The 20,528-nt window shown below is 54.6% G+C and overlaps 1 protein-coding gene across 1 annotated transcript in view; it reads right to left on the reverse strand.

Moving 5' to 3' along the window:
• The window catches only part of LOC130017540 (NADPH--cytochrome P450 reductase), a 40,019-nt gene that overhangs the window by 18,428 nt on the left and 1,063 nt on the right, over positions 1-20,528 (reverse strand). The window lies entirely within an intron of this gene.

A 20,528-nucleotide genomic window follows, 5' to 3' on the forward strand; every position in this document is an offset into this window, starting at 1 on the left:
GTCCTAGGGAGCCACTGAACCAGAGGGTGGTCTCAGGGGACCCCCGACACATCGCCTTAGTTCCCTGGAGAGGGGCTCCCCTGGTCCTTCCGCACAGGCCGTGGGCAGGCGGGGAGAGCCAGACATGGCAGGGCAGGCCCGACGGGGAACCCATGTCACCCCCCTCTGCAATCACGGCTGCCACCCTCGGGCTCCCAGACTCAGTCATGGCCCCGCGCCTCAGGCACTGGGCACGGTCACCCTTATGTCCCTTTGCCATCCCTGGTTCCAGGAAACCTCCATGTGTCATCTGTCACACTCCCACAAAGTCGGAGGCGAGGACAGCGGTGGAAGGTTCTGGAAGAACCAGTCCTGTCGAATCACTGCTTGGCCAACATGGGAAGCCCAAGAGGAAGCAGCAAAGGGTTCTGTGGGGGCACAAGCACAGACCCAGCTGGGGTCTATCACACGTGTCCTGCCCCTTGCTGGACCCCAGGGAGGGGAGGCCACCATGGTGGCACGGGGCAGAAAGTGTCCAGGAGAAGGAGGAGCGTCGTGCTGGGGAACCCCCGAGACCCCAGCCTTCAGGAACACATAACTGCCGTGACAGACACGCATCAGGGGGTAGGTGGGGGTCCTGTTCCAGAGGGGTTCGCGGTCACCTCTCTGGTCCACTCCTTCAGTCATCCCTCCCTGCCCAATCCCTCCCTCACCTCCAAGAGAAGCAACATGCTGGGTTTCGGCTGCGCCCCTCAACCCTTGCAGCCCCCCCCCAAATCCGTCTGGACCTCCTCTCCACTCAGGCCTCAGAGACTGTCCTTGTCGGGGCGCTGAGTGGGCAGGAAGTGCCTTCAGCCTGAGCCCTCCCTCCTCATGGGCAGTGAAAGGAGGAAACAGAACCAGAAGGAGCAACTTCTGCTTTCTGGGGGGCAGGGCGTGGGGGGGCCGCAGGGCAGTGCTGGGGAGAGAATCTGAGCCAAGGCTGACTGGCCCTGCGGACGTCCTGGCACTATTCCCTCACCCACAGGCGCCTCCAAAGTCCTCAACTGTACAACTGGGTTCAGGATAGGGAGTACCTCCCAGGGTGTGTGTGGAGCACGCTGACGTGAGCATCTACCCCACTGGGCCAGCACACGTACTCTCCTCTATCATAAAGGACGTCTGTCTCGCACGTGGCCGACTCAAGCTCCATCCCCGGCATCCCACAGGGTCCCTAAGCACCACCCAGAGTGACTCCTGAGTGCAGAGCCAGGAATAACCCCTGAGCACCACCGGGTGTGACCCTGTCACTGTCACTGTCTTCCCGTTGTTCATCGATTTGCTTGAGTGGGTCCAGTGACACTGTGAGACTTGTTGTTACTGTGTCTGGCATATTGAATATGTCACGGGGAGCTTGCCAGGCTTTGTCGTGCGGGCGAGATACTCTCGGTAGCTTGCTAGGCTCTCTGAGAGGGTCAGAGGAACCGAACTCAAGTCGACCACATAGGCGGCGCGTGCAAGGCAAACACCCTACCCACTGTGCTATCGCTCCACTGGGTGTGACCCAAAACAAATAAACCCCAGACCAGGGAACAGAGAAAACAGGATGCTAGAGTCTGCCAGAATCTGCAGCCCGGCACACTACAGAGCAGGGTGGGCCTGTGGCAGGCCCTCAGACCACGGGCACCAGTAGGAGTCCTCCTGCGCTAGAAAGGGCAGGTGAGGCAGAACCTAAGGGCACTTTCCCTAATGACCACACACGAGTGCAGGAAGCCTCCTCCAGGAAGTCTTCGTGTCTTTGCATTTACCGTCCACCCCTCCTGGATGTAAGCAAGGTCGGCCAATGGATCTGATGCTGACTTCATGGTGAGTAGGTCACCAGGCCAGGCAGGAGGAAGGAAGCTGGGGCACGAGTGTCGCCGGGATGGCCCAGATGACGACATCCCTTCCCCCTACTGTGTTGATGGGGGCTGGGCGGTGGCTCAGAGAGTTCATAAAGCGCTGCTCAGGTTCAGTGGCTTCAGGATGAGGGGGGAAAACGCCCAGAAAACAGCCCATTCTTGCCTCAGGGCTCAGGGCGGGGAGAGGCAGGGACAGGGAGAGACAGAGTGGGAAGGGGAAAGGAGAGATGGGGAGGGGGAAGGCTCCGGGAAAACTCCCCCTGCCCCAGCGTGGCCCCAGCTACAGGCCCCCACAGACTCCGACAAACCCGCAGGGGCTGGTGGAAACTTCTCTGGGTCAGAGATTCGCTCCCTTCATCTAGACTTGCAGGTCCATGAACTTTCTTTAGCCACATTCCTCCCAGCGCTGCCCTGCCTCCCCACCAGCTCGTGTGACCTCAGCCAGCTCCCTGTTGTGCTGCAGCCTCAGGTCACTGTGACTGCACCCGCGCGCCCCCTTCAAGCTCAGTCTCCCAGCCGCCACCCTGCCCAGAGCCGCTCACTTGAGCCCCCGCTCGATCTGCTGCCCATTTCCAGCTGGATGCCCTATGGCCGCTCTCCCAAGGGTATGGTTCATCACCTAGTGGCCCTCGGGGCTGGCCCTGAGGCTGCCTCTCTACTCAGCTTCTCCCTGGCCCCTGGGTGAGCGGCGGTTACCCCCTAACATGAAGCCCGGCTCTTGGGATAGGGCTGACTGCTGCCATCATCCCCGGAGAGGTCAGGCGAACTCAGGGAGACACAGAATGGGGCACCATGAGCCATCATCAGGTGGGGCTACAGCAAAGACGGGCACCCCCTGGCCCCCACAGATGGAGGCAAGAGAAACTCCAGACCCCAGGGCGGGCACCTGGGCTCAGAGCAGGAAAGAGCAGAAGTCATGGACTCGGGGGCCTCGAGGCGGGGCTGAGCTGCTGTGTGGACAGGAGCAGCACAGCAGAGGTGAGACTTTGGGAGTGGGGGGGTCCCCCAAGTAGTACTCAGGGGCCAGGTCAGACTGCTCCTGAGGATTCTCAGCTAGGTCTCCTGGTGGTCGGATGGGGGGTGGGGGGGCCCGAGAATGAGGGCTCCGGGGAAGGAGGGTCGGAAGGGGGAATGCTCCCCACCCCCAGAGACAAGACTGACAGGCATCCGAGAGCCAGCGCAGGCTTGGCTCAAAGTGGGAGCCCCGTATGGTCCCCAGGAATTATCCACCCCCCTAAATAAATGATTTAAAATAAAGATAACAGAGATGAAAGGCCTTGGTGGCAACCACAGAGCCAAGACGCGCTGCAGAGAGCGATGTCAGCAGGGCCCTGGGTTGAGGAGTGGTGTGCATGAGGTGGGGGGGGACACACACAGACAGGTGGCAGTTCCCCAACTCAGTGAGACCCCGTCCACCCACCCAGCTCTATATGGGTGGACTGGCTGCTCCCCTGAACCCTCGGCACAATGCCCAGGGCAAGTAGGGGTGTCGTTCTCAATACTGTACCGCTTGAGTGGCAGCCTTGATCCTCGCTGGGTGTGATGAAGGAAGAGAAAGGAACGCGCCGAGCACGGGCTTGTTCACTCTCAGCAGCAGCAAGCGTGGGGGGAGACCTGGGACTGCCAGAACAGGGTGGGGACCACACCCTCTGGTCCCGACTTACATAAGTCTGTGGTGGGGTCAGTCAACCCCTCCTGGGGACTTGAGGGGGTGGGAAGGGGCCATCCTAGGATAGCTAGCATAGCTCGCCAAAGCCAGCCCGATCTCCCCAAAGCCAGCCCAGACTCTCCAAAGCCAGCCCGGACTCTCCAAAGCCAGCCCGGACTCTCCAAAGCCAGCCTGGCCTCCCCAAAGCCAGCCCGGCCTCCCCAAAGCCAGCATAACCTCCCCAAAGCCAGCCCGGACTCTCCAAAGCCAGCCCAGACTCCCCAAAGCCAGCCCGGCCTCCCCAAAGCCAGCGTGCACCAAGGGCACAGCCCTGGCTTGTGTTCCCAGGAGGGAGCCGTCCCTGAGAAACAGCGGCCAAGGAGAGCTGGCCCGACGCCAAGGAGGGACCCAGGCAGCAGGCCTGGGCAGGTGAGAAGCAGGGCTGCCGTAGATGGTCCCGCCACTGTGCAGAGGTGCGGTCCCTCAGTGGAAGGTGGGGACCAGATTCAGCGACGGAGGGGGCCGGTGACACTTCTTGGGTGTCTGAGCTGCTCTACACAGCAGTGACACTGACTCGGACCCGTCTCCTGAGCCGCACAGCTGAGAGGGGCGATCCTGACCACAGCGTCAGGCATCCTCAGACGGAACACGTTTCTCTCCCCGAACATCCCCAACCTTCTGAGACGGGGAGGCCCTGGCTCCATCCCGGCACCACATGGTCCCTCCGAGCCACCCCCGAGACTACCCCCAAGCACCAAGCCAGGAGTACCTCCTGAGAATGCCCAATGTGACCTCAAAACAACCACAAAATTATCCACCCAGCCTCCACGAGATTCGCATTTTTAGACTTCTAATACGTAAGCTGTCTCCAAATACGCTCCATCTCCAGCCAGACTGGGAAGGAAAAAGAAAAGAGGACGATTAACTAGCTCCAGGTCTGACAGATACCTCGTTCGGTTCGTCCAATTCTTCGGCTCTTCCGGGGAACTCACAAATGGCAAATCTGGAGTATCCTCAGAAAGAAATCCAGCTAGCAGCCAGAACCTTTACCAAAAAGCAATGTTCCAGAGGTGACATCACCGGTGAATCCCAGCAAACACTTTAGAAGAAATGACACTCATTCTACCAGACTCAGAAAACAGATAGGGGGCCAGAGCGACAGCACAGCGGGTAGGGCATTTGCTGTGCACGCAGTCGACCCAGGTTTGATCCCCGGCATCCCATATGGTCCCCCAAGCACTGCCAGGAGTGATTCCTGAGTGCAGAGCCAGGAGTAAGCCTCAAATATTGCCAGGTGTGACCCAAAAAGCAAAAGAAAAAGAAAGAGAGGGAGGGAGGGAGAGAGGGAGAGAGAGAAAGAAGAAAAGGAAAGGAAAGGAAAGGAAACGAAACGAAAGGAAAGGAAGGAAGGAGGAAAGAAAGGAAGTGCCTCCCGAGGCCACGGGGGTCGCCATCAGAACACAGCCCTAGGGTCTCATTTTAATGTGGTGCCTTGGACCAAACCCAAAGCCTCACACACAGGAAGCATTGTGTCCTACTGCTGACCCGCCGCCCTGGCTCCCAGAAATCTATTTTTCTATATTTTCTCAAAGGAAAATGCGCCCAGGCCCTCAGGTCCAGTGATTATCATCTTGGAATGTGCCTCTTGCTGGCCCAGTGACCTGTGCAGGGCAGCACGGCGTGTACCAGCCCCGAGCTGGATGTTTATGTTTTCTATTCCCATCAACGGAATGTTGTGAAGCACTTAAGCTGCCAACGCGCGTTACATAAAAAGGAAAGAAAATCCAAACGGTTTAGATGGTCATTAGGAAACCATTCATAAAATCAAAGCATTCTGTATTTCTCCAGAAAACAAATGCAGAAGACAGGACTAACTGATTTCCTCTAGGGAGCAGCTTTTCAAATTTTGGTTTTGTTTTGGTTGTTTTTCCATTTTGGGACCACACCCGGTTGTGCTCAGGGATTACTCCTGGCTCTGCACTCAGGGATCACTCCTAGCGGGGTACAGGGGACCACTAGGGGGTGCCAGGAATCGAACCCGGGTTGGCCAAGTGTAAGACCAACGCCTTCCCCGCTGTTCTCTTTCCAGCCCCAGTGAAGCCTTAACAAGGGGCCTCTACTTTGTCCTTTTGTGAAACAGTGGCTAGTCTTTTGGGGGATGTGGGGGGCTATGGGGCCACCCTGGCAGTGCTCAGAGCTTACTCCTGGCTCTGCACTCAGGTGTCACTCCTGACAGGAACCCTATGAGGTGCCAGGGATCAAGTCCAGGTTGTCCACGTGCAAAGCCAGCGCCCTCCACACTGTCCTATCGCTCTGGCCCCCAGCCTTGGCCAGTCTTTCTGTCACATGAGAAAATGAAGGACCATTCTGTTGGCTGGCTTTGTCACTGCTGAAGAAAGGCGCTGTGAGGGTAGAAAGAGCGCGGAGAACAGCCAGGGCCCACAGCTGTGCAGGACAGCTCTGCAAACACACAGAGGGGAGGGTGTGTGTGTGTGTGTGTGTGTGTGTGTGTGTGTGTGTGTCACGTTGGGGAATGTGCAGGGACAACTCCGGGCTCCCATGTCCAGGGCTGCTCCTGGCACTGGTCAGGGGATGCCCTCTAGCGAGCAGCTCTGCCCAGAGGCCCAGAAGTGAGAAGACCCAGGAAACAAGGTGCTGACCTGCACCTATATCTTGGGGTTCTCCGGATCTGGGCTGTGAAGTCACATAGACGGTGCTCAGGACCACGCCGAGTCCACAGTACTCCACTGGGCCTTGGTTTGGTTTCCAAATTCCCTTCTTCATCTGAAGGGATCTGGGGGGACTCTGGAACCAGACAGGAAATGGGGTGGGTGTGGGGACCCTGGCTCTGCCGGAGACGAACCAGGATTCCAAGAATGATGGGAACATGTCAAAACATAAAGGAGTCCACTTCCCGGGGGGGGGGGCTCCGCGGGGGTTCCTGGTGGCTGACTCTCAGGCAACCTAAGCATCGAGACTTTTTGAGGCCGGAGCAATAGGACAGAGGGGAGGGCACTTGCTTTGCACGTGGCAGACCCGGGTTCGATCCCTGGCATCCCATGAGGTTCTCTGAGCACCACCAGGAGTGATTCCTGAGCGCAGAGCCAGGAGTAAGCCCTAAGCACAACTAGGTGTGACCCAAACATCAAAATAAATAAAGATTATTCCTGTAAAAAAAAATCAATAAATGCATTTACAACTGAAAGAATAATGAATAAGGCTGACGTGGATACAGACCCAGTGGGAAGTTCTTCCGCAGAGTAGGGCCAGCTGCACAGAGTAGGGCCAGCTGTGTAAGGGGAGGATGCAGAGACCTCAGAGAATCAGCGATTGGCGACCACCACAGGACAAGGGTTTCAGACTAGAACCAAAGCCCCCCAGCCTGGTTCCACCGGGGGAACCTGGTCGCAGCAGAGCAATGCCACAGAAGGTGACCGCACCCCACGCTGCCACTCTCGGTCCACAGCGTCCCCTCTCGGGGAGGGATATTCTGCCCCAAACTTGGCCCGGAGCCCCATCCCTGAGGGAACGGAAGTCGTTCCAAAGCGAGGGATGTTGTCCAGACTCAGGAAAAGACGGAGAGAGGGACGAGAAGTGATCCACTGCCAGTGGGAACTAGAGGATGGCCACAGTGGAACGGGCCTGGACCTGGAGAGTCCGAACACACTGAGCAATGGCACAGGGCGTCACGAGGACAGTACAGGGACATGGCACTGGCTCTCTATGTGTCTGTGTGGCTGCGCCCCCCTTTGATCCCCAGTACCACCTTGGGTCCCCTGAGCACAGAACCAGGAGAGAGTCCCAAGCACCACCAGGTGTGGCCCAAATACAGAAAAGGAAAAAAGGAAATGTCCTTGAATTTGAAAGACAGAGAGAACGGAAATGTGGCACTGTTTTTGCCACTCTCTGAAAATCCGAAAGCATTTCAAAATGAAGTTTACAATCCATTCCAGACACACAGCCCGAGGGGCTGAGCTCACGCTTTGCATGCGGGAGGGCCAGTTCAAGGGCCAGTTCAAGGCCCAGCGACACGTCAGGGGTGGGGATAACCCCTGAGCACTGCAGGACAACCCCTAAGTACAGAGCCAGGAATAGCCCCTAGGCAATGCTGGCTGCAGCCCCAAATCAAAAACAAACAAAAATGCAAATCCACTGAAGAAAATCTGCAAAATTAAAAAAAAAAAAATTAAAAAAAAACCAATAACCATGAAACAGAATCCAAATGTCCACCACTTACTTCTGTCCTACCCCTTTTTCCACGTTTATTATAAAATACATCTAACATCAGAGGAATGGAATGACCCACCTGGCCGCCGTGCCTGGCCCCTGGCCACTGGCCCCCAGGACTATGTACATGGGGCTGAGCCCAGACATGGCCGTCCGACCGCCCAGCACCAGTGGACCGTCCACATGGGCTATCTTTATACATTTCCCTGGCCCTCAAAGGAAAAACATGGCACCTTAATGCAAACAGCTCAGCTCTGGCATGCCAAGTGACCCCGACTAGTTCCAGTCTGGCCAAGGAAACAAAAGCCGACAAGAAAAGCAACCTGTTCACTGGTCAGGCTCACGAATAGCATTCTGTCAAATTTTCAAACGTCTCCCCCACCCCAATTCCTAAAGGGAGGAAATCGTCCACTGACTCAGGACAGGGCCACCTGGCATCAAGGGGAGCAAAGCAAACCCCAGTGTTCTCTGCAGCCCACTAGATTATAAAACAACATCAGTAGCCGGGAAGGGGTGGGGTTTGGGGAACCCCAATCCGGGTACTGCTCAAGCTTTGGGCAGAAGCTGGGCAGGCATGTACGTGAGTGTGAGCCCTGGCACACGTGCGCGACACACACATGCGTGCACACACACACACACACACACACACACACAGCAGGCCTGCCATGAGGCAGGCAGTTCACTCAGCGTGCCCTCTGCCCAGGATGCTGTGTGTCCTGTACCAGGGGGGCCAGATGCCGTGGGGACATTGGGATGCAGGTGAGCCCCACTGTGAGTAGAGCACCGGAGAGGGTGGCGCTGGGTCATGGCTGGGAGCCTCTGTGGGCTGGGAGGGCTTTCTGCTGGAGAGACACACCATGGGCAATGGCAGAGGTCGGGGGTGAGAGGGGGACAGGCAGGAAGGCCTCCTCCAGACACTGTCCCACCCACGGGGAGTGGCAGCACTGTGTAGGAGGGCTTGGCCGAGATGCAGGGGAACCCAGACCCCATCAAGGGAGTCAGGAAATGCTGCCACCGGGACAGAGACACTCACAGGCCTGCAAAACCATAAGCCCAACTGTTCATCGTTTTGGGTTGTTTTTGTGGGGGGGGGGGGGGTGGGGGGGGGGGGACAGGTGGAGGCATAACCGGCTCTGCTCAGAGATCACTCCTGATGGGCTCAGATGACCATATGGAGTGCCCAGGGATTGAACCTGGGCCAGCCATATGCAAGGCTATTGCCTTACCTGCTGGACCATCTCTCCAGAGCCTGTGACCGGGGGATGGAACCTGGGTCGGCCTCATGCAAGGCAAACACCTTAACCTCTGTACTATCTCCCTGGTCCTTTTTTACTTTTTCTGATGTTGGCTCACACCCAGCAGTGCTCAGGGCTTATTACTGGCTCTGAGCTCAGATTCCAGGATCACCATAGACGGGGCCTAGCGGAACCCAGTGGGCTACCGCGGATGAAGTCCAGGTAGAACCAGGCTTCTTAAAGAGACTGTGGATGAGGGCTGGGACAAGGGAAGCCAGGGAAGAGTCTGAAGCACCTTGTGATGTGACCAATGGAGGGAGCGCTTGGGAAAACTGGGCTCCCAACAGTGGGGCTCCCACTAGCTTCGGCTACACCTGAGCCAGACAGTCACTGCTGAGAGGCATTTGACAGCACTGAGACCACGGAAAACAAAACTTCCCCTGGCACCAGTCAGGAATCGCCATGCTGCCTTGAGCATGCCACTCTGCTTCCAGACACTCAGCAGCATCACCCCAAAGGAAAAGCGGTTCCTGACATGTGTCCAGCCAAGCGGGCCAGAATCCCCTTTTCCTCTGTCCAGGGACAGTCAGAGTTGATCAGGGTTGTATAAGGTTAGGGACTTATCATGCAAATGTGACCTCTTTGGCTCTGCAGAATGGATTCAAAATTTGTTTTGCGATGCTGACCTGGGCCGCCCCCAGTTCGATTCTTCCGCCCCTCTAGGAGAGCCCAGCAAGCTACCGAGAGTATCACGCCCACACGGCAGAGCCTGGCAAGCTACCCATGATGCATTCAATATGCTGAAACAGTAACAAGAAGTCTCACAATAGAGACGTTACTGGTGCCCACTCGAGCAAATCGATGAACAATGGGAGGACAGTGCTACAGTGCTCTTTGGGGGGAAAGAGGGAGGGGACACACCTCACAGTGCTGGGGGGCTAGTCCCCACTCAGTGCTAAAGGTAGCATCAGTGGTGTGAGGAAACCCTGCAGAGATGGGAGCTCTACTCCACTTCACAAACACTCCTCTGATGGACCCACTGGCCAGCGAAGGGTCTGTGCACTGTTTCCACTGGCGGTTTGTGATCAATAATGCTATGCAATGACGTGCCAATCACTTGAGTACCTGTTTTCGGTTCTCTTGGGTATTTAACAAGCAGATCTGCGGGCCACTCTTTGTTTAAGGAATGTAGGAAATGCCAAACTTTTCCACAGCAAATACACCCGCGCTGTTTACTTATTTTTGGTTTGGGGGCCACACCCAGCAGTGCTCAGGGGACCTCGCAGTGCCAGGGACAGAAGCCAGGCATCCAGCAAGCAAACCACATGCTCCAGGCCGATTAGCGATCCAGCCCCGTGAGCATCTCTCTCCAGCCCCCAGTGAACTCTGCTCTCCCATAAGGCATGGCTTTCCCCACACAGCCAGACCCTCACCCCACATTATTGACTGTTTTCGTTTTAAATAACCATCCAAGAGGGTAAGAAGTGGTACTTATCTCCCTAACTAGGGAGGCTGAGCTGCTCGTCCTGTGCTTGATCAGTTATACCTTCTTTGGAAAGGTATCTATTCCACCGTTGTTGCTTTGTTGTTTTGGGTTTTGTGGGGTTTTGTTTTGGTATGGTTTGATTATTTTGGCGGTGCCAAAGTTGGACCCAGGGCCTCAATCATGTAAAGCCTACAGTTCACCACTGAGCCACATTCCCTAGTCCAACTCTGCGTCAATTTTAACTCGGGGGTTTTGCATTTTTTGAGAGTTCGTGTTCCCATGATACTCACTCTCTGGCTTTCACTCTCTTGGTATTTTCCTTCGGGGCACAAAAGCTTTAAAGAGAGTTTGATGCCATCCACATTTTAGCTCAGGTTACTATAACAAACTGCAGGGTACTGAGCTAGAGTCAGAAATGTCCATTTCTCATAGAACAGCATAGATGCCGGTACCTGCGGTCCAGTGCCAGGAGAAATAGGCAGTGGACAAAGAACTCTGTCCTCAGTGTAGGCCTCACGGGCAGAGAGCATAGAGAGAAACAAGCTCACCTGTCTTCTGTTTGTCTGCAACACCCTGTGATGCTCAAGGGTTACTCCTGGCTCTGCACTCAGGAATCACTCCTGGAAGTGTCGAGGGGACCATATGGGACGCTGAGGATCGAACCCAAGTCAGCCACTGGCTGTGTGCAAGATAAGCACCTTATCTGCTATACTATCACCTTGGCCCCTCACCCATTTCTTCTTCTCTTTTTTTTTTAATATATTTTTTAATGAATCACTGTGAGATACAGTTACAGACTTACAAACTCACCCGTTTCTTCTAAGGACACCAATCCTAGCATGAGCTCCACCCTCACAACCTAAGCACCCCCAAAGGTAAAGGTAAGGTAAAGGCCCTCCCGTTGATCATCGATTTGCTCGAGCGGGCCCAGTAACGTCTCCATTGGAGACTTTGTTGTTACTGTGTCTGGCGTATCGAATACTCTCGGTAGCTTGCCGGGCTCTCCGAGGTCCCACCAAAGACCCTCAGGTGAAGGTTTAAGGTTTTCAACTGTCAATTTTAGGGGAACGCAAACATCCATCCTGTAACTATCCACTCTTTCGCTAGAGGCTTAGTTTAAGTGTAACAGTCATAAATCACCACCAACTCCAACGTCCTACGGGTGCACGCCTGCGCGGTCTCAGGGTGGGGGGCTCTGGCTCTTACAATCAGTTCTTCGTCCCTGAGCTGGTCCTTCTCCGGGGAGGCGGGGCCCAGGTTCATTCTCTGCATGTGGGGATCCAGCTCTCCTGGTGCTGCTGGCAAAAGATCACTTCCCTAACGACCAAGTCGGGTTGGGGAGACAGCCCAGTGGCAAGGCCTGGAGTTTGGTCCCTGTACTACAAGGCGCCCTTTGTATCTGCGGATGTCGCGCTGGTGGCCCTTGAGCACTGTTGGGTGCCATTCTGGTGACCCTGGGGCACTGAGTGCTGCCAGCTGGCACTGAGTCAGGAGTGGCACCACGATACGGCAGGTGTGACCCCTCATAAGGAAGCAGCTGATGCATTTGTCTGGAAACTCCCAGTTCTCAGTCCTTATGCAGCTTTACAGAGCGTCTCACAATCAGGAGCTGTGTTGTCAAACTGGCGTTTCCTTTTCCAGACTGCTCTTGGCCATCTGCAGATTCTTTCGATTCCAGAGGAGTTTGCAGACCTGCCTTCCCAGGTCTGCCCACAGTGCCACTGTGGTTCCATCAGGGATCAGGGATCGGGTGAGTCTGGATCTCACCTTGGGGGACAGTAACACCTTCCCGTGAAGTCTCCCCACCCATTAGGCAATTTCTATTTCCTTCTAGCAATGGTGTGCTATCTGCAGCCTGAAAAGTTTTACACCTCCTTGTTCATTCCCAAGTTTTTCTTCTTGGTGCCATCGAAAGTTTCCTTAGCTTCCTCTTCCTCCCACTAGCCGAATAATATGAGCTTAGCCACAGCATAAAACAACCACTCCGAGTCCTTATTGACACAATCAAGAAGGAGAAAGGAGCAAGCAGCTCTTTCTTACCATAAAATCCCCACAAATAAATGTAGTGGGAGGAGGGAGAGAGGGAGAGAGAGAGAGAGAGAGAGAGAGAGAGAGAGAGAGAGAGAGAGAGAGAGAGGAGAAAGGAGAGAGGGGAGAAAGAGAGAGAAAGAAAAAGTTACATAAGACCATGCACAGTGTTAAGGAGACATATTATCTCTCTACCTGCTTTTTCCACTCTGGAGAAGCCCGTGTTCTCCTTGCAGGCGCCAGACCTACCATCATGCGTTAAAAAATTAGTGAGCAAAAATCCCAGGAGAAACAGGATTTATGTGTTCTCAAGGTTCCCCCGCAGAGAAAAACAGTCACTTTCTCAGGGAGAATGCCAGGGGATACACACTAAACAAAGCCCCAAGCAACAACAATCCACCATTAATACCCATTTTTGGAGGGGTGTTCTTGCCCCGGCTGCGTACCCTCACTCCAATTGAGAAAACATCTGCGTGGGTAGGAGGCGGTAGAGGAGACGTGAGCACGTTTAGTAGGTGTGGCCCCGGAGCGCAGCCAGGGACAGGAGACATTGGCAGAAAACTCACGGCGTGCTACAAAGGGATGGAGTTTGGGTTCATGGGTGCAGGTGGTGGCCCAGAGGGCAGGCAGTGAGAACAGTCTTTTTTGTTATTTATTTACTTATTTTTGGCCACCCCCCGCAATGCTCAGGGGTTGCTTCTGGCTCTGCTTTCAGGAATCAATCCTGGCAGTGTTTGGGGGACTTTTTAAGGGGTGCTGGGGATAGAACCTGGGTTGATCATATGCAAGGCAAGCACCCTCCCCACTGGACTACCCAGCCCTCTGTAGAAACAGTCTTACTGAAAGACCTGCTTCGCTCTTCCGAGCCCAGGCCCTGAACACCTCTCTCTCTCTTTGCCTTTTTTCTGTGGCGTGTCCCCTTAAACACAGGAGCGTGACACGGCTCACGGCCTGAGCTCTGTGGCCTTTGCAGAGGCCCAGTGACGCGGTGGCCGTCTCGTCCACGGAGGCTGGCTGTGCAGCCCGCCTTTGTTTTCTGAGCTACCTTTCTTATCCTCTTTGGTTCTCTGTGTTTACTGTACCTCAGGTAACCTGGCTACCAGCGCCTTGAGGCTTCAGGTTTTGAGATACCAAGGGACAGACTGCACCTTCGCCACCACCGATGTGCCCAAGACCCTCCCCCACTGTCCTTGAGTCACCTGAGTCCACCCCTAGGTCCCTCCCTCTCACCCGTGCTATTGCTCGGTCCTCTTGGTTTCGAAATCCTAAGGCCAAGGGTTGGTCACTGCATTGCTGCCCCACCTGGCTTAGCCGTGCCTTCAGCACGCTTGACGGCCCAGCTGCACTCGAACAGCTCAGTACGATGGAGCACCACACCCTTCTCTTAACACGGTGAACCAGGGCCGGAGCAACAGGCCAGCGGGGAAGGCGCTTGCCTTGCACAAGGCCGACCTGGATTCAATCCCCAGCACCCCATATGATCCCCCAAGCACTGCCAGGAGTAACCCTCTGAGCATCACCAGGTGTGGCCCCAAAACCATACTGACACAACTGCGCATGTCAAAGGTGGCTCACACTTGGATATGGCTGGATTAACACAAACATCAACATCTATGAGTGATGAGTCTTGGCCGGCTCTGTAACAGGTTCCTGGCTCTGCTGAGAGCGTGGGTCTGGAAAGCCAACACACTCAAAATCTGGCAGAGCGGCTAGAGCCAGTGTCCAGCCGGTAGGTTGCTTGCCTTGCAAGTGGCTGACCTGAGTTTGACCCCTGGCATCCTATAGGGTCCTGACCCCAAAGGCCCACCAGAAGTGATCCCTGAGTGCAGAGCCAGGAGTAAGGTCTGATCATCACCAGGTTGTCCCAGCAGAACCCTGAAGAACAGAGGCCTTGAAGGCAGTGCGGACATGGTTCCAAGGCCAGACAAAGCCCAGAAGGGCTGGTGCAGGGCCAGGTTCTAAGGCATGTTCTCAGTGCTTTGTGGCCCACATCTCGGTGACCACAGGACACCGAGGTCACTACGCTACCAGGGCCCTGACACACGAGACACTCACAGGTCAGCTCAGCGTCCTTGCACATATTTCATTCTAAGTGTTTTGGTTTGGCGGCCACCCTGATCAGGGCACCAGGCGCCATGTGGTGCTGGGATGATACGGGCCTCCTGCATGCAGGCTGTGTGCTGCAACCTCTGGGCCCGCTCTCCAGCCCCCCATAACCCAACCAACTGCTGCAGACAGAGCTAGACAGATTCAGACTGCTTGGGATTGGTGGGGAAGACCTGAGTTCTCTCTCTTCCATTGTAAACTGATTTTTTGTCATTATCGAATAAATGACCAATGGTAGTAGGAAGTGAAAATGTTTGAAGTTTCATGTACAGGTGGATAAGAAAAATCCTATTGGGAAGCCCCTATCTCAGCCTCCTGTCTACCTTTCTGGGCCCTTCCAATGTCACCCAGGAACTCACATGGGGGCTGAGGGTGGGCCAGGTTTCGGGGGTGGGGTGGGGAGGGTGGGTCTCCTGCGGACAGCCAGTGACAGTGCTCTGACTCTCTGAGCCAGTTCCCCAGCTCTGAGACTCTTTTGTCACAAGCAACACTTCCATGTCCTTTGTATATGTAGATGGAGAAGAGGAAGAAAAAAATTTCAAAAACAAAACAAAACAAAACAAAAAAGAAAACAGACCAAAATCCGACACAAAACAGCAAGAAAGTACTTGGCAGCAAGGGTTCTGAGCTCAGTCTGACCGTGGATGGTACCATGGACAGAGCTGAGAAAGTTTGGGGGGTCAGGGGAGGAAGTGTTAGGGGGACGGGGGTGGGGCCTGGAGCTTCCTGACCCAGAGGATGGGGCTGGGGGCCAGGCCACAAGCAGGCAAGACCTTCCCCAGGGTTTCCAGGGAGAAGCAGAGGGAGGTGGAGGTGGGCGGGTCTCGCGACCTTTGGGGCTGACAAAGGGTGTTATGTAAGGGACCGGTGTCCTGTTCTTAAACAACCGCAAACCAGAAACTGCTCTTCATGAGACCACAGAGCCCCATGGGAACAATTCCAAAGCCTGGCTAGTGTCCCGGCCAAACCCAAACCCCACCTCCGAGAGCGGCCGGGCACTATTGGCTGGAGCCTGGCCGGGGCATCCCGGAACCGCCAGGCCTGTTTGCAGTGAAAACCGAGCTCTAACGGGCTCCCGATACAGATACAGAGTCAATATGTCTGGGTTCAGAGGTGAGCGCAAGTTCACACGTCCCTGCTCAGCCTCAAACCTTTGCACAGGCCCAGCCTGGCCCGGAACAGGCTCTGGAGCACTTGCATAATAAGCACCAGCGGCAACGTGGAGGGCCAAGCGGACAGGTGGGGTCCGTCTGGTGGCGGGGCCGTGGGACCAGGCCCGGAAGATAAAACTGCAGGAGATTAAAAACAGTGACTAAACCAAGGCAAAGTCTCAGCTGGTCAGCCCCGCCCCAGACCTGTGTGTCCTAGGTGGACAGGTGCTTTACCAGGTCGCCGTGACTCGGCGGGAGGTCTCAGAGCAGCCCTTTGTCTTCCTTCAGATTCAGCTCAGCAGGAGCTGGACACCTGAAGTGGGTACAACTGCCCCACGGGCCCAGCTCTAGGCGAGTCCTCCCACCCTTACCCAAAGCTGCATCTCCATCAGCCTGCCCCGGCGGCCTCCTCTCCTGCCACCCCCCTAGACACATATGCGACCATGAACAGCACCCCTGGGTTGAGGGGGGCGCCTGGAGACAGGCGCCTGAGCCTCCGGAAGGAAGGACATGCACCTCTTAGTACCCACAACTCAACCTGCTGGGGGCCGGCGCCTAGGGGTGCCATGGCCTCCTCCTGAGCCTCCTCCACTCAACTCAGATGTCACCTTCCCGGGAGAGCCTCTCAGGCCCCCCGAACTGTAGAGAACACGAGGGCCGCCTCAGCTCCCCCGGACGCCCGCGCCCTCCTCTCGGGGGTTCTCAAGTGGCGGAACGCGCCTGCCGCAGACACTTGGGCCCCGAGGCCCACACACGTGCTTTAAGTGCCATTCGTCAGGGACAAGAGTCACCAACAACGGGGACCACTCAGGGTGGAAGCGCCACACCCCAGGGAACGGGGCTCTTTCCCCCATTTCACTGGTACAGAAAACAAGGACTGGGCCGGGCCAGCACTGGCGGTGCCCCTGAATGACAGTTAACTGGCATGGGGTCACTTCTCCCCGCTGCTCTCTGTCTGAATCACCAGTGGACAAAACGATGAGCAATGGGGGCAGGGAGCATGCCGTGTGCTGCAACCTTTCTATAAAAACAGGGCGGGGAGCATACCGAGTGCTGCAGCCTTTCTATAAAAACAGTCCCGGGTCAAGGCCAGAGAGACAGGACAGCAGGCAGGCACTGGCCTTGCACATGACTCACCTGGGTTTGATCCCCAGCATCCCATATGGTCCCCAGAGCACCAACAGTAGTTCCCGAGTGCAGAGCCAGGAGTAACCCTGAGCATCACTGGGTGTGCATCCCCCCATCCCACAAAAAAAGGGTCACAGGGAGCCGGTGTCCTCTGTCAAACACTGAGGTTTCTTTTTTGTTTTTTTTTTCTTTGCTTTTTGGGTCACACCCGGAGATGCACAGGGGTTACTCCTGGCTCTGCACTCAGGAATAACCCCGGGTGGTGCTCAGGGGACCATATGGGATGCTGGAAATTGAACCTGGGTAGGCCGTTTGCAAGGCAAACGCCCTCTCTGATGTGCTATCACTCCAGCCCCACACTGAGGTTTCTTGTATGTGACGCAATGTCTAGCGAGACCCACAGGAGAGACACAGAAACCCTCGAGGGTTGAGCGCAGGCCAGGAGGAACACACAGGTGAATCTGTGATTTTGTGAACTGGGAATTTTCCCTTTCAGAGCTCGAGAATCCTTGGCACTCAGAAGAGCCAACACCGCGGGGGGGAGAGGGGGTCCTGTGAGCAGTAGCCCCAGAGCCTGACCTGGGGAGAACACTCGGGAGAATGCTCCCCACCTGCTTAGGGGACACAGAAAAACCAGTCTTCTGGGGGAACCAGAACTTGAAAAAGTGCACACAGAGGGTACTGCACACATGACACACGAAACTTAACACAGGTTTCCCTGAAATCCGAGCATCCCTGCAGGGACCATTTAGTTTTCAGCATGAGCCTTAGAATTCTGAATCCACAATGATGATTCTAGGGGGCTGGAGATGTACAGGGGTTAAGGCACTTGCCTAGCACACTGTTGATCGAGGTTGGATTCCCAGCACTCCACAGGGCCCCCTGAGTTCGGTCAGGAGTGACCCCAGAGCACAGAGCCAGAAGTCAGCCCTGAGCACCTCCAAGTGATTCAAACCCCTCCTCCTAAACAATCCTGGGGCCAGGGAGGTGGCTCAACAGACTGGGTCATTTGCTCTACATGCAGGACCGCTCAGGTCCCAGTCACTGTCCAGCTGGAAGTAGCCCCCAGCACCGCCAGGTCTGACTCAAAAACAAAAACCAAAGCAAGATGCTCTCTGTGGGGGGCATGAAGCAAGATACCCTTTTTGGTTTTGGTCTTTTTGGTTTGAGAGCCACCCCTGACTGTGCTCAGGGCTTACTCCTGACTCTGTGCTCAGGGATCACTCACGAGGGGGTCAAGAGACCATCTGGGTGCAGGGCACTGAACCCAGGGCCCTCCCTGCTGAACTATGGCTCTGGCCAGAAGTACCCTTTTTGGCTGGGAGTTTGGTCAATCTATTGCCATTTAATCACACCACTTCTGCACACACGCTCTTCTCTGTAGGATTTTCCTCCACAGAGAGATCTAAGTGCAAGCTTAGGGAGGATATCCGCTGTGTAGTTCATGTACTTCTAGAATATACTCACTGCAGCAGAATTAAAAAAAACGCAAATTACATGCATTTCCCCCACCAAAACATTTTGGTTACTTAAATATTCTGTCATTTGTTGGTAACTATTTTCCTTTGAGAGGGGATGCGTCTTTCCTTCATGATGCAGGAAGACATCATGTTAGGTAACAGAAAGCAGCCCCATCGGCCGGAGTGATAGCATAGCAGGGAGGGAGCTCGCCCTGTACGCGGCCGACCCAGGCTGGATCAGCATCCCATAAGGTCCCCAAGCACCACCAGGAGTGATTCCTGAGTGAAGAGTCAGGAGTAACCTCTGAGCATTGCCCGCTGTGGCCCCAAAACAAAACCAAACAAAAAGCCAAATAAAGTTTACTGAATTAAAAATGTCTGAGGGGCCAGAGAGATCATACAGCATGTAAGGCCTTGCACACAGCTACATCAACCATGCATGACCCAGATTCAAAGTCCCTGGCATAGCATATATGGTTACCCAAGCATCACCAGGGATCACTCCCGAGCACAGAGCCCAGAAACAGTCCCTGAACACCCACCCTATGCACCCCTCATGTTGTTTTTAATTTTCTCATGTTTGTGAATTTTCGGGCCTAGTTCTCGCTCTCAGAGAATCCGGCAGGCTACCGAGAGTATCCTGCCCGCACGGCAGAGTCTGGCAAGCTCCCCGTGGCGTATTCGATATGCCAAAACCCAGTAACAATAATGGGTCTCAATCTCCTGACCCTGAAAGAGCCTCCAATGTGGCACTTGCTAAAATCTCAGAGCGAAGACGAATGGAGACGTTACTGGTGCCTGCTCGAGGAAATCGATGATGATGATGACAGTGACAGTGATTGTTAATTTTCGGGAAAAGAAAAAAGTGAGTAATAAAAAATATTTTTATATGTGACCAAAGATATCTCGAAAATGTCCTCACAACCAGTAAGGATTATTTTTTCTGGTCTCACTGTAAGGGATTATGCAGGATATTCACTACATTCTATATTTTTGTAATTTAAAAAAAATATTGAGCACCTGAGGGCTGGAGGGATAGTTATGAGGGTAAGGTGCTTGCCGTGTACATGAATGACCTCGGTTTAATCCCTGGCATCCCATAGGATCCCCTCAGCACCACTAGGAGTGATCCCTGAGAGTAAAGCCAGGAGTAAACTCTGAGCACTGCCGCGTGTGGCCCAAAACATAAAGAAAACTTGTATGTATAACTTGGATATACATGTGTACGAAAGTACATATGTGTATACATGTACATATACACATATATGTATATATACATATGTATGTGTATATATATGAGCACTTAATAGTTTCACAAACAGAAAATGTACATTTTCATAAATCCGGTCATTTTTCATTTCACTCTTTCCTGATCTTCTGTTTTTGAGCCACACCTGGCAGTGCCTAGGGATCCCTCCAAGTGGTGCTTGGGGGACCCCGTGTGATATCAGGATTTGCACCCAGGCCTGCCCCATACAAGGCCTTAACCCCTGTGCTATCGCTCTGGGCACTGATCTTGGTTTTGAAGTGAACTGACACACACCAAGTCCGGGGTGCCAGGGTGCATGCCAGGCTGGCAGCGCAAAGCCAGGATTGGAGGGTCTTCCGCCACGGAGCACGAAAGGTAGCAGAACTTAAGAGGCTTCCATGGCAAGGGGCAAAACCAAGTTGCTGAGACGCTAAATTCTTTTTTTTTTTAAATTCCCCCCTTTTTTTAAAAACTCAAAACTCAATTTTTTTTTTTTTAGAGGCGAGTGGAGGGTTCACCTGGCGGAGCTCAGTGGACTATATGGGGTGCCGGTGAAGGAACCCTGGTGGACAGTGTGCATGGCAAGTAAGGATCACTCCAGCCCCAGAAAAGCTAAGTTCTTACTAACCTGAAAGTTCCCTGGGTTTAACTGTCCTGACTTTAGTCCTACCTCCCCAGAACACAGACTGATCTGACTCAGCCTGATTTTCAAGAACAAGGAGACTCATCCCGAGTCACCAGCAGGTCCTGCTTGCTGGCCTGCTCAGGCCTGATGGGGTCACTTCCAGGCGCTGAAGGATATCCCTGGGGCTCCCCTTATCTCTGCCTCCTCCCTGAGGTGTTTTTCCGCAAGTGCCAGAAAGGATGAATTTTGGGAACCCCTTGGGGAATTTTGGCCGCAGGTAGCCGGGAGCTGTTACTCCGGATCCTGATCCCAGAACACGTGAGGAC

This window comes from Sorex fumeus, unplaced genomic scaffold (genome assembly GCF_029834395.1).
Source record: "Sorex fumeus unplaced genomic scaffold, SorFum_2.1 ptg000199l, whole genome shotgun sequence".
Classification (NCBI taxonomy): Eukaryota; Metazoa; Chordata; class Mammalia; order Eulipotyphla; family Soricidae; genus Sorex; species Sorex fumeus.